Genomic DNA, 12,002 nt, shown 5'->3' with positions numbered 1-12,002 from the left:
GTGTGTGTGTGTGTGTGTGTGTGTGTGTGTGTGTGTGTGTGTGTGTGAATGAATGTTAAGCTTCTATTCGGGACACTCTACTTGAAAGTATTCTTTTCATTTAGAATACATGTTTTCTTTGCTTAGCTTCACAAATTAATCACCTTTCCCATTTTCATAGAAATATTCTCTTGAGCAGTTTTACACTGATTGTAAATGCTGAAACATTTCCACAGTTTTATTTCTGTATTGTATTTATGGTGAAATGAATTTATATTTTGTATTAGGCTCCCATTAATTCCAGTTTTAACAATCTGCCTTTTGATTTAAATAACATTTCTATTTTTGGTATGTGTTTCTTCTTCTTGACTTTCAGCACTAAAATATTGGTTGTTTTCTAGGTCTACTCTTCGACAGGGAGTGGGCTTGGGGTTTTATTATTATTAATTTTAACTTGGAAAAAGTAATACAAACACACATGTTAAGACAAACAGTGTGTGACCCGGGTATTGGGTTTTTTGAAAGTTCATCGGGTGATTCTAATGTATACCAAAGCTTGGGAACTACTGGTTTAAAGAAAATTAAAAGAAAGCTAAGAATTAACTTAGTAAAACTCTTCACGTATCAAAATAGAATGAGATAAAAACAGAAATAAAGACACTGTGAAAATGCACATATAACAAGAAAGCATGACTATTGTTTTAGGATTTATTAAATAACTAGAAGTTGAGAAATTCAGGAAAATAAATATATACTTTTTTTTTTTTTGGAGACACAGTTTCACTCTGTTGCCCAGCCTGGAGCTCAGTGGCATTGTCTCAGCTTACTCCAATCTCCACCTCCCCGGTTCAAGCAATTCTCATGCCTCAGCCTCCCAAGTAGCTGGGATTACAGGTCTGTGCCACCACGCCCAGCTAATTTTTGTATTATTAGTAGAGACAGGATTTCTCCATGTTATCCAGGCTGATCTCAAACTCCTGACCTCAGGTGATCCAACCACCTCAGCCTCCCAAAGTGCTGGGATTACAGACATGAGCCACCACGCTCGGCCAAATATATACTTAAAAAAATACTCCTGTAAATATTGTTAACTATTACGGTATATTGAAGGAATAGTAAACTATTAAGAAAACTAAGAATGAGTTACATTGCAAGTGAAATGACTGAAAAGGCATTTCAATATACCTAAACATATTTTCTCGCAATATTTGAGAAGATCAACTCAATCAAAGACGACTTTTTAAAAAGCACCATTCAGGTTTTTTTGTTTGATAGTAAAGTAACACAGTTTGATTATGATATGAAGGTATTTATTTGAAGTGAAAATACTTACTAGATATTTGAGGCTATCCGTTTTATCTTCTGTCACTTGAGGAAGATATTAGTCCTTTTGTTACTGTGCATACACCTGAGAAACTTGGTTTAAATGCGTGTATATTGTGAAATATACCTTATTTTAACAAGTTTATTATGTTTTTTTCTTCAAAAGACTATATATGTCATTTGGCTTTCTGGGAGTTGAGGGGGTTAGTTTTGTTAAATTGTATTTTGTAATATTCTAAAAGATCTGATAACAAGAACCACTGGATTCCAAGGGTCTAGAACGATGTCTAATTCTCAAGGAATAATCATTAAAATTTTATTGAAATTAATGCATTGTATTTACAGCAAAGCAAGGTAAAGGTGAGATGAGCTAGTTTGAAGCTGTTTAGATTTTCAGTAAAGTGATTCTAAAAGTAAGTTATTGCCTGAGAAGTATACTTTGGCTCCCATTCTTTATTACAAACAGATTATTATAACGTTTGTTAATAATCTTTTTAAAATACCTGTAAACCTGCACACAGCCAGCAGTGCTTTGTGATTGTAATATCAACCTAATTTAAAAATAGATTAATTCCCAGAGCAGTCTGTGGGCTATTCAGTCATTACATACACTTGGTTCTTGATAGAGCTAGCTGTAGAAAGCTAAAGCAAATTGGTATTTCTTCCCCACATTTTTGGAATTGCACATTCATATGTACAGTCTTTGGTATGTTTCCAAGGTCAGATTTCATAGTTTTCATATGTTTTAAGTATAACTTTTATGTAGGGAAATTTTTGTAACAAAACACATTTAGTGTATTCATTTAGTGCCTTTAATTCTTGCTTGTTCTTTTGCATTACATTGATAAATTGTGCGATTTTTGTGTATTGTGCTCTCTGCCGTGATAACTTATCTTGCAGATTTTTTCTCTTTTCCTAATTGTATGTATTTCTTTGAATTTATCCATTTCAGCATTTATCTAATCAAAGGATTAACATTATTAATAAGTATTAAAAGGGTTAGATAGTATACAAACTGTGAAAAGGAAATATTACAGATATGATAGGGGAAAGCTCAAATTGTCTCTAGTCCCAAATTAAAGTCTCTAAATTGTTTCAGTTGCATATCCCATCACTAAACATTTTTTAAACTGTCATCCTAATAGTGAAAACCTGTGATGAGCCTCCTCTCTCTTCATTGTACTCCTTTTCAGAGGGCTAATGTTTTTAACTTATGAGAGGAGTCCTTAGAAGTAACTACGTGGTGGCCAGGCATGGTGGCTCACGCCTGTAATCCCAGTACTTTGGGAGGCCAAGGTGGGTGGGCCACCCGAGGTCAGGAGTTCAAGAACAGCCAGGTCAACATGCTGAAACCCCGTCTCTACTAAAAATACAAACATTTGCCAGGAGTGGTGGCATATGCCTGTAATTTCAGTTACTGGAGTGACTGACGCAGGAGAATCACTTGAATCTGGGAGGTGGAGGTTGCAGTGAGCTGAGATTACACCACTGCATTCCAGCCTGGGCAAAAGAGTGAGATTCTCTCAAAAAAAAAAAGAAGAAAAAGTATGTGGTGATTATCTGAGACCACCTTAGTTCTGAACTTAAATATCTTACAAATAATGAATATATGAAAATATTTCTTCCTTCCACCCTTGGTAATCAGAAGACTGAGTATATACCCTTGTTTGTTTATTGTATTAAAGTGTACTTTGCAGCATATGCATATTTATTGATAGAATTAAATGTATATAGTATTACGCTATCATTATTTGTGTCAGTAATCTTTAACGGACAGATAAAGAAGACTTTCATACTATTATGATTAAAATACATGATCACAAAGTGGTTTTCAGATATCACAGGCTAATTACTCAAGACTCAGTATTTAGACATTGTTCTAATGTTGGTAATGGGTCTATATCCTTGTTTTTAATAGTCTTCTTAATAATTTAAACTTTTCAAGGTCATTTTCTTATTAGATTTTCATGGCTTTACTTTTATAGTGGACTTAGATGAACTCATGCAAGAAGTGACTGTGCCGCCACATTTCTTATTTGCTTATGATTACATACTCAGGTTTTTGTTGTTTCGGTTTTCTTGAAAAATCTGTGCTTGGTGCCTTTCCATTTTACCGGGAGTTAAAAATAGATACTATTGGCCAGGTGCAGTGGCTCACACCTATAATCCCAGCACTTTGGGAGTCTGAGGTGGGTGGATCATTTGAGACCAGCCTGGCCAACATGGTGAAACCCCATCTCTTCTAAAAATACAAAAATTAGCGTGGTGGTACGCGCCTATAATCCGAGCTACTGGGGAGGCTGAGGCAGGAGAATCGCTTGAACCCAGGAGGCAGAGGTTGCAGTGAGCCAAGATCACGCCACCACACTACAACCTGGGCAATGGAGTGAGACTTCACCTCAAAAAAAAAAAAAAAAAGACACTGTTAAGCTTAAAGTCATTGAATTGGTCATATGTAACTTAAAATAACTTAAGAAACCAGTGAGGAATGCCATTTCTACTGTCAACTCCTTTGAGTATTGAACTCTTTTTTGCTACTCTTTTAAATTTGTTTTGTGACACAAAGCAATCTGAAATATGGACCAAGTGAGGGCATACCAGGCTTATTCTGTATATTAAATATTAGCAACAATTAATTTCTTTCTTTTTGTAGATAAAAATAAATAGAAATAGAAGTTCTAATATTTTGTTGCACTACACCACTCCATTTGTGTTGCATACTTCACTGTGGAAACTGCTCCAAGATGAGAAAGGTAAACAGAATGTTAAAGAAAGAAAATAGAATTAGAAATGACAAGTGCCAAAAGACAAACCAATAATTAAAAAATTGCAGTGACTCCAGAAATTGTAATAAATTTGTAATATGCAAAAGTGTAACAAAGGAAATATATGATGACTGAACCCTGCAGTTCAGACTGTTGGGGACAAGAGCAAACATGTTGAATAGTAATAATAATAGCTACTAATTATGCTTAATAGATGCAAGCACTGTTAAGTGCTTTACATATACTTAATCCTCACAACATTTTTGTGAGGTAGGTAGTTTATAATATTGTTATCCCTATATGACAGATGAGAAAATTGGGGCACAAAAGGGTTAAGAAACTTACCTGAGGTCACACAACTACTAAATGGCAAGCCAGGAGTTGAACCCAAACAATCTAGCTCCTACAGCTGTACCCTTTTTTTTTTTTTTTTTTTGGGAGAGTGAGTCTTGCTCTGTCACCCAGGCTGGAGTGCAGTGGTGCGATCTTGGTTCACTGCAACTTCTGCCTCCCGAGTTCAAGTGATTCTCATGCCTTAGCTTCCTGAGTAGCTGGGACTACAGGCACACACCACCACACCTGGCCAATTTTTGTAGTTTTAGTAGAGATGAGGTTTCACCATATTGGACAGGCTGGTCTTGAACTCCTGGCCTCAGGTGAGCCACTGTGCCTGGCCCTAAGTCCATACTCTTAACTACTACCCTATTTTGTGTTTTATATAATCAGAAGTTTATGATACTGAAATGGCTGGGAAGAGATTACTCAGTAACAGTTACATTCTTTCAATTTGAACAACCCTGGTCATATAATTCGTTTCTGGCTATTTTTACTATCAATTTCTTACTGCTGATCCAGTAAGTTATAGAATTATACTAGTATTTTTTTAATGAGCCAATTATACTCTCTTAATCTAAAATAATCTTTTTAGATTGAGTCAGACCTCTCTATTACATTATCTGAGACATCCAGTCATTATGAAAGATGCTTAAATGAGATATTTGTGAAGCCAAAGTATATTCCAACAATAACATTTATGTCAGTGGCTACTGGATTAAATTACCATCTGGATTAGTCATGATAAACTATGTATTGAGGATATACTTACATGCTGATAATTGGAAAATCTTTATCTTTCCATTTTAAAACTTGTACAAAATTGGATTTTACAGTGATTCAAATAAATCACATTTATATTTGTCAATTATTAAGATGTATTAGATTTTTCAGCTAAAGCCAGATAGTAGGAATTCGGTTTTTTATTTATTAGAGGTATAACTTTTTGCTTGTGTAGATACATGGTAGTTTACATTTTTTTTTTTTTTTGAGACAGAGTCTTGCTCTGTCACTCATGCTGGAGTGCAGTGGCGTGATCTGCACTCACTGCAAGCTCCGCCTCCCGGGTTCACACCATTCTCCTGCCTCAACCTCCCAAGTAGCTGGGACTACAGGCTCCTGCCACTGTGCCCAGCTAATTTTTTTTGTATTTTTGTAGGAGAGACGGGGTATCACCATGATCTCGATCTCCTGACCTTGTGATCCACCCGCCTCAACCTCCCAAAGTGCTGGAATTACAGGTGTGAGCCACCACACCGGGCCAGTAGTTTACATTTTTATGGGGTACATGTGAATATTTTTACATGCATAGAATGCGTAATGATCAAGTCAGGGTATTTGGGGTATCTCTTACCTTGAGTATTTATCATTTCTATGTGTTGGTACCATTTCAAGTCCTTTCGTAGCTTTTGTTTATTTGTTTGTTTTGAGACAGAGTCTCACTCTGTTGCCTAGGCTGGAGTGCAGTAGCACCATCTCAGCTCACTGCAACCTCCACCTCCCTAGTTCAAGTGATTCTCTTGCTTCAGCCACCCAAGTAGCTGGGATTACAGGCTTGTGCCACCATTCCTAGCTAAGTTTTGTATTTTTAGTAGAGACAAAGTTTTGCCATGTTGGCCAGGCTGGTCTTGAACTCCTGTCCTCAAGTGATCCACCTGCCTTGGCCTTCCTGAGAGCTGGGATCACAGGCATGAGCCACCGTGCCCAGCTCTCTCCTAGCTATTTTGAAATATATAATATATTGATGTTAACTGTAGTCACCCAGGCCCGCTATCGAACATTATAACTGTAAGTTAGATAGAATTTACATGTGTGGCTTGGTATCCTCCTTGCAGTAACGAGTGAATTCTCACTTTGAGTTCACAAGATGTCTGATGATTTACCCAACCTCTCCATTTTCTCCTCACACGCCTTTCTCACTCTGGCATCTATCATTATATTCCCTATCACCATGAGATCAAGTTTTTTAGCTGATGGATATGAGTGAGAAAATGTGGTATTTGTTTTTCTGTTCCTGAGTTATTTCACTTAATATAATGATTTCCAGTTATATTCATGCTGTTGCAAATGACTTTATTTTTTTATAACCAGATAGTTTCCTGTATGTATATGTATGTATATGCTACATTTTCTTTATCCATTCACCTATTGATGGACACTTAGATTGATTCCATATCTTTGCTATTGTGAATAGTGCTGTGATAAACTTGCAAGTTGGGGTGTCCCTTTGATATACCGATTTATTTTCCTTTGGATAAATACATAGTAGCTGGATCATATGGTAGTTCTATTTTTAGTTTTTTGAAAAATCTCCGCACTGTTTTCCATGGTGGTTGTACTAATTTACATTCCCACCAACAGTGTGTAGAAGTTCTCTTTTCTCCAAATCCTCACCAGTATCTGTTGTTTTTCTTCTCTTTAATAATAGCCATTCTAACGGGGTTGAGATGATATCTCATTGCCCATTTAATTTGTATTTTATTGATGATTATGGATGTTGATCACTTTTTCATATACCTGTTGACCATTTAAGTTTTCTTTTGAGAGTTGACTATTCATGTGCTTTGCTCACTTTTTAATGGGATTATGTTTTTTTAAAAAATTTATTGTTGAGTTGTTTGAGTATTCTGGGTATTAGTCTTTTGTTGGATGAATAGTTTGCAAATATTTTCTCTCATTGAAGAGGTTGTCTCTTCACTCTGTTGTTTTCTTTGCTGTGCTTTTTTATTTTTAGTTTAATGTATCTTGTTTGCCTTTTTTGTTGTTGTTGTCTGTGCTTTTGATGTCTTGGCTATAAATTATTTGCCTAGACCAGTGTTCTGAATTGTTTTTCCTGGGTATTCTTCTACTAGTTTTATAGGTTCAGGTCTTACATTTAAGTCTTTAATTTATCTTGAGTTTTTTATATAAGGTGAGAGATAGGGGTTCAGATTCATTCTTCTGCATATGGATATCCAGTTTTTCCAGTATCATTTATTGAAGGAAGGTGTACTTTCTGCAGTGTATGTTCTTGACACCTTTGTCAAAAATCAGTAGGCTATAAATATGTGGATTTATTTCTGGATTCTCTGTTCTATTCAGTTGGTATGTGTGGTTATTTCCATACCAATACTTTGCTCTTTTGGCTAATACAGCCTTATAATATAATTTGAAGTCAGGCTGTAATGCCTTCAGCTTTGTTTTTTTGTTTTATTTCATTTCATTTGTTTGTTTGTTTTGCTTAACTTTGCTTTGGCTATTCTGGCTCTCTTTTGGTTCCATACACATTTTAGGATTTTTTTTTTCTGTTTCTGTGAGAACTGACATTGGTATTTTGATAGGGATTACATTGAATCTATATATTGCTTTTGACAGTGTGGTCATTGATATGGTTTGGATGTTTGTCCCCTTTAAATCTCATGTTGAAATGTAATCCCCAGTGTGGGAAGTGGGGCCTGGTGGGAAGTGTTTGGGTCATGGGGACAGATCCCTCGTAAGTGGCTTGGTATCCTCCTTGCAGTAACGAGTGAATTCTCACTTTCAATTCACAAGATATCAGGTAATTTTTTAAAGTGTGGCACCCCTGCCCCGTTACTCCTTCTCTCACCGTGTGATTCACTGGCTCACCTTCACCTTCTGCTGTGATTATAAGCATCTTTGAGGACCTCACCATAAGATGAGCAGACTCCAGTACTGTGCTTCATATACAGCTTCTAGAACCTGAGCTAGTAAACCTCTTTTCTTTATAAATTACCCAGTCTCAGGTATTTCTTTATAGTAATGCAAAAAATAAAAATAAAAAAGGCAACACAGTCATTTTACCAACCTTTTTAAAAAAAAATTTCAGTTGGTACCAACATTTTACCAATATTCTTGCGAATCATGAGCGTGAGATGTCTTTCCATTCGTTTGTGTCCTCTTCAATTTCTTTCATCAGGCTTTTATAGTTTTTCTTATAGAGATCCTTCACTTTAGTTAGCTTTATTTCTAGATCTTTTATTTTTTGTAGCTATTGTAAATGGGATTGCCATCTTGATTTTTTACAGCTGTTTTATTATTGGTATATAGAAACCAATTTTTATGTGTTGACAAAATGTAAAGCACTTTACTGAATTTGCTATCAGCTCTGAGAATTTTTTGGTAGAGGCTTTGGGTTTTTCTAAATATAAGATCATGTCATCTGCTGAGAGGGACAGTTTGACTTCCTCTTTTCCAGTTTGGGTGCATTTTGTTTTTTTCTCTTAACTGATTGGTCCGTCTAGGACTTCCAGTACCATGTTGAATAAGACTTGTAAAAGTAGGCATGTTTGTTTTGTTTCAGTTCTTAGAGGAAAAGGTTTGAACTTTTCCCCATTCAGTATGACGTTACCTGTGAGTTTGTCATATATAAACTTCATTATTTTGAGGTATATTCCTTTTTTGCTTAGTTTATTGAGAATTTTTATGATGAAGAGTTGTTGGATTTTACCAAATTCTTTTTCTACATCTGTTGAGATGATCAGAGGGTTTTTGTCTTTCATTCTGTTGGTGTTATGTATCACATTTGTTGATTTGCATATATTAAGCCATCCTTGAATGCCTTATGTAAATTTTGCTTGATCATGGTGTATTAGTGAGTTTGTAGTGAGATTAAGCCTGTAATCCCAGCACTTTGGGAGGCCGAGATGGGTGGATCACGAGGTCAGGAGATTGAGACCATCCTGGCTAACACGGTGAAACCCCGTCTCTACTAAAAATACAAAAACTAGCCGGGCGAGGTGGCGGGCGCCTTTAGTCCCAGCTGCTTGGGAGGCTGAGGCAGGAGAATGGCGTAAACCCGGAAGGCGGAGCTTGCAGTGAGCTGAGATCCGGCCACTGCACTCCAGTCCGGGCGACAGAGTGAGACTCCGCCTCAAAAAAAAAAAGTAATAAAAAGTCTCCCACCCAAGAAAAGCCCAGGCCCAAAAGGATTCACAGCTGAATTCTACCAAAGATAGAAGAAATAATACCAGTCCTCCTCAAACTATTTCAAAAAACTTAAAGAGGAGGGAATTCTCAGTAAGTCATTTTAGAAGGCCAGCATTACCCTGTTAGCAAAACCAGATAAGGACACAGCAAAAACACCATCATCATCATAAAGGAAACTACAGGCCAACATCCCTGATGAAGTTAGATACAAAAGTTTTAGCAAACCGAAGTCAACAGCACATGAAAAAGGTAATATACTATGATCAAGCAATTTGTTAGTGTATAGTTGTTCATAATAGTCTCTGATAATCTTTTGTTTTCTGTGTTATCAGATGTAATGTCTCATTTTTCATTTCTAATTTTTTTTAATTTGGGTCTTTGTTAGTCTAGTTAGTGGTTCATCAGTTTTATCTTTTTGAAGAACCAACTTTTCATTTCATTGATCCATTTTTTTTTTTTAGTTTTAGCTTCATTTATTTTTGGTCTGATCTGTATTATTTATTTTCTGCTGTTAATTTTGTATTTGGTTTGTTCTTCCTACTCTAGTTCCTGAGGTGCATCGTTAAATTGTTTCTTTGAAACCTTACTACTTTTTTTTTTTAAAGACAGAGTTTTGCTCTTGTCGCACAGGCTAGAGTGCAGTGGCGTGATCTCGGCTCACTGCAACCTCTGCCTCCCAGGTTCAGGTGATTCTCCTGCCTCAGCTAACCGAGTATCTGGGATTACAGGCACCCACCACCACACCCAGCTAATTTTTGTATTTTTAGTAGAGATGGAATTTCACCATGTTGGCCAGGCTGATCTTGAACTCCTAACCTCAGGTGATCCACCCACATCAGCCTCCCAAAGTGCTGAGATTACAGGTGTGAGCTGCTGTGCCTGGCCTGAAACCTTACTACTCGTTTGATGCAGGTGTTTATTGCTATCAACTTTGATCCTAGTACAGTTTTTGCTATATCCCACAGGTTTTGGTATGTCATGTTTCCACTTTCATTTATTTCAAGGCATGTTTTGATTTACATCTTAATTTCTTCATTGACCCAGTGGTTATTCAGGAGTGTGTTTTTAAATTTTTATATATTTGTAAAGTTTTCAAAGTTGCTCTTTGTATTGATTTCTGGTTTTATTCCATTGTGGTCTGAGAAGATATTTCATATGATTTTAATTTTTAAAAATTTGATGAGACTTGTTTTGTGGCTTAACATATAGTCTATCCATGTGCTAATGAGAATGATGTGTATTCTGTTTATGGCCATACCACCCTGAACGCACCTGGTCTTGTCCAATCTCGGAGAATAATGTGTATTCTGCAGTTGTTGGATAAAATGTCCTATAAATGTCAAGTCTATTTGGTTTAAGGTCTAGTTTAAATCCAGTGTTACTTTAATGAATTTCTGTGTAGATGATCGAATGCTGAGAGTGAGGTGTTGAATTCTCTGTTATAGTCTGGGAGTCTGTTTAGATCTAGTAATGTTTGCTTTATAAATCTGGACGATCCCCAGTTGGGTGCATATATACTAAAAATTATTAAATATTCTTGTTGGGTTAATCTCTTTATCATTATATAATAACCTTTGTCTTTGTGACTGTTTTTGATGTAAAGTTTGTTTCACTCATCATAAGTATAGCTGTTCTTGCTCACTTTTCATTTCTATTTGTGTGGAGTATCTTTGTCCATCCCTTTAGTTTCAGTCTGTCTGTGTCTTTACAGGTAAAATGCATTTCTTGTAGGCAGCATGTAGTTGGATACTGTCTTTTATCTACTCAGCTGGTCTTTGTCTTTTTAGTGGAGTATTTAATCCATTTACATTCAAAGTTAATATTACTATACGACCCTTTGTTCCTATCATAGTGTTAATTGTTTTCTGGTTGTTTTGTAATATTATTTGTTTCTTTTTCTCCTATTGTTTGTCTTTGTTGTTTGGTGATTTTCTGTAGCAGTGTCATTTGATTATTTTATCTTCCTCATATGTGTGTTTGCTTTACCAGTGAGATTTATACTTTCGTGTGTTTTCTTGATGGTAAGCATTGTTCGTTCACATCCAGTTTTAGGACTCCCTTGAGCAGTTTTTTTGTGTAGAACAGATCTGGTGGTGATGGATTTCCTTAGCTTTTGCTTGTTTGGGAAAACATTTATTTCTGCATTTATTAAAGATAGTTTTGCTGAATATAGTGCTGTTGACTAGCAGGTTTTTGTTGTTGTTGTTGTTGTTGTTTTCTTTTAGCAGTGTGAATATGTCGTCCCATTCTCTCTGGTCCTGTAAGGTTTCTGCTGAGAAATTTACTGGTAGGCTGATGAAGGTTTCTTTATATGTGACTAGACACTTTTGCTGTTCTTAGAATTCTTTGACTCTAAACAGTTTGACTATAATGTGCCATGAAAACCACCTTTTTGGATCTTAGCTTCTTGTATCTAAATGTCTATATCTCTTCCTAGACTTAGGAAGTTTTCATCTATTCTTTTTATTAAGTAAGTTTTAAAATCCTTTCATTCTGTCTTGGCCTTCTGGGACGATTTGAACATGTGGGTGCTCTGTGGTATTTCATATGTTACAAAGGCATTGTTCATTTTTCTTTATTTTTGTCTGACTGAATTATCTCAGAACACCTGTGTTCAGGCTCTGATACTCACTTTTCTGCTTGATCCAGTCTTTTGTTGAAGCTTGCAAATGTATT

General features: G+C 36.0%; 1 protein-coding gene across 2 annotated transcripts in view; it reads left to right on the top strand.

Moving 5' to 3' along the window:
* STAG1 (stromal antigen 1) overlaps positions 1-12,002 on the top strand; it is a 404,632-nt gene that overhangs the window by 203,416 nt on the left and 189,214 nt on the right. The window lies entirely within an intron of this gene.

Source organism: Piliocolobus tephrosceles, chromosome 2, assembly GCF_002776525.5.
Source record: "Piliocolobus tephrosceles isolate RC106 chromosome 2, ASM277652v3, whole genome shotgun sequence".
In the NCBI taxonomy this organism is placed as follows: domain Eukaryota; kingdom Metazoa; phylum Chordata; class Mammalia; order Primates; family Cercopithecidae; genus Piliocolobus; species Piliocolobus tephrosceles.
The sequence above is the reverse complement of the archived record's forward strand: the minus strand, read 5'-3'. Positions and strand labels throughout refer to the sequence as shown.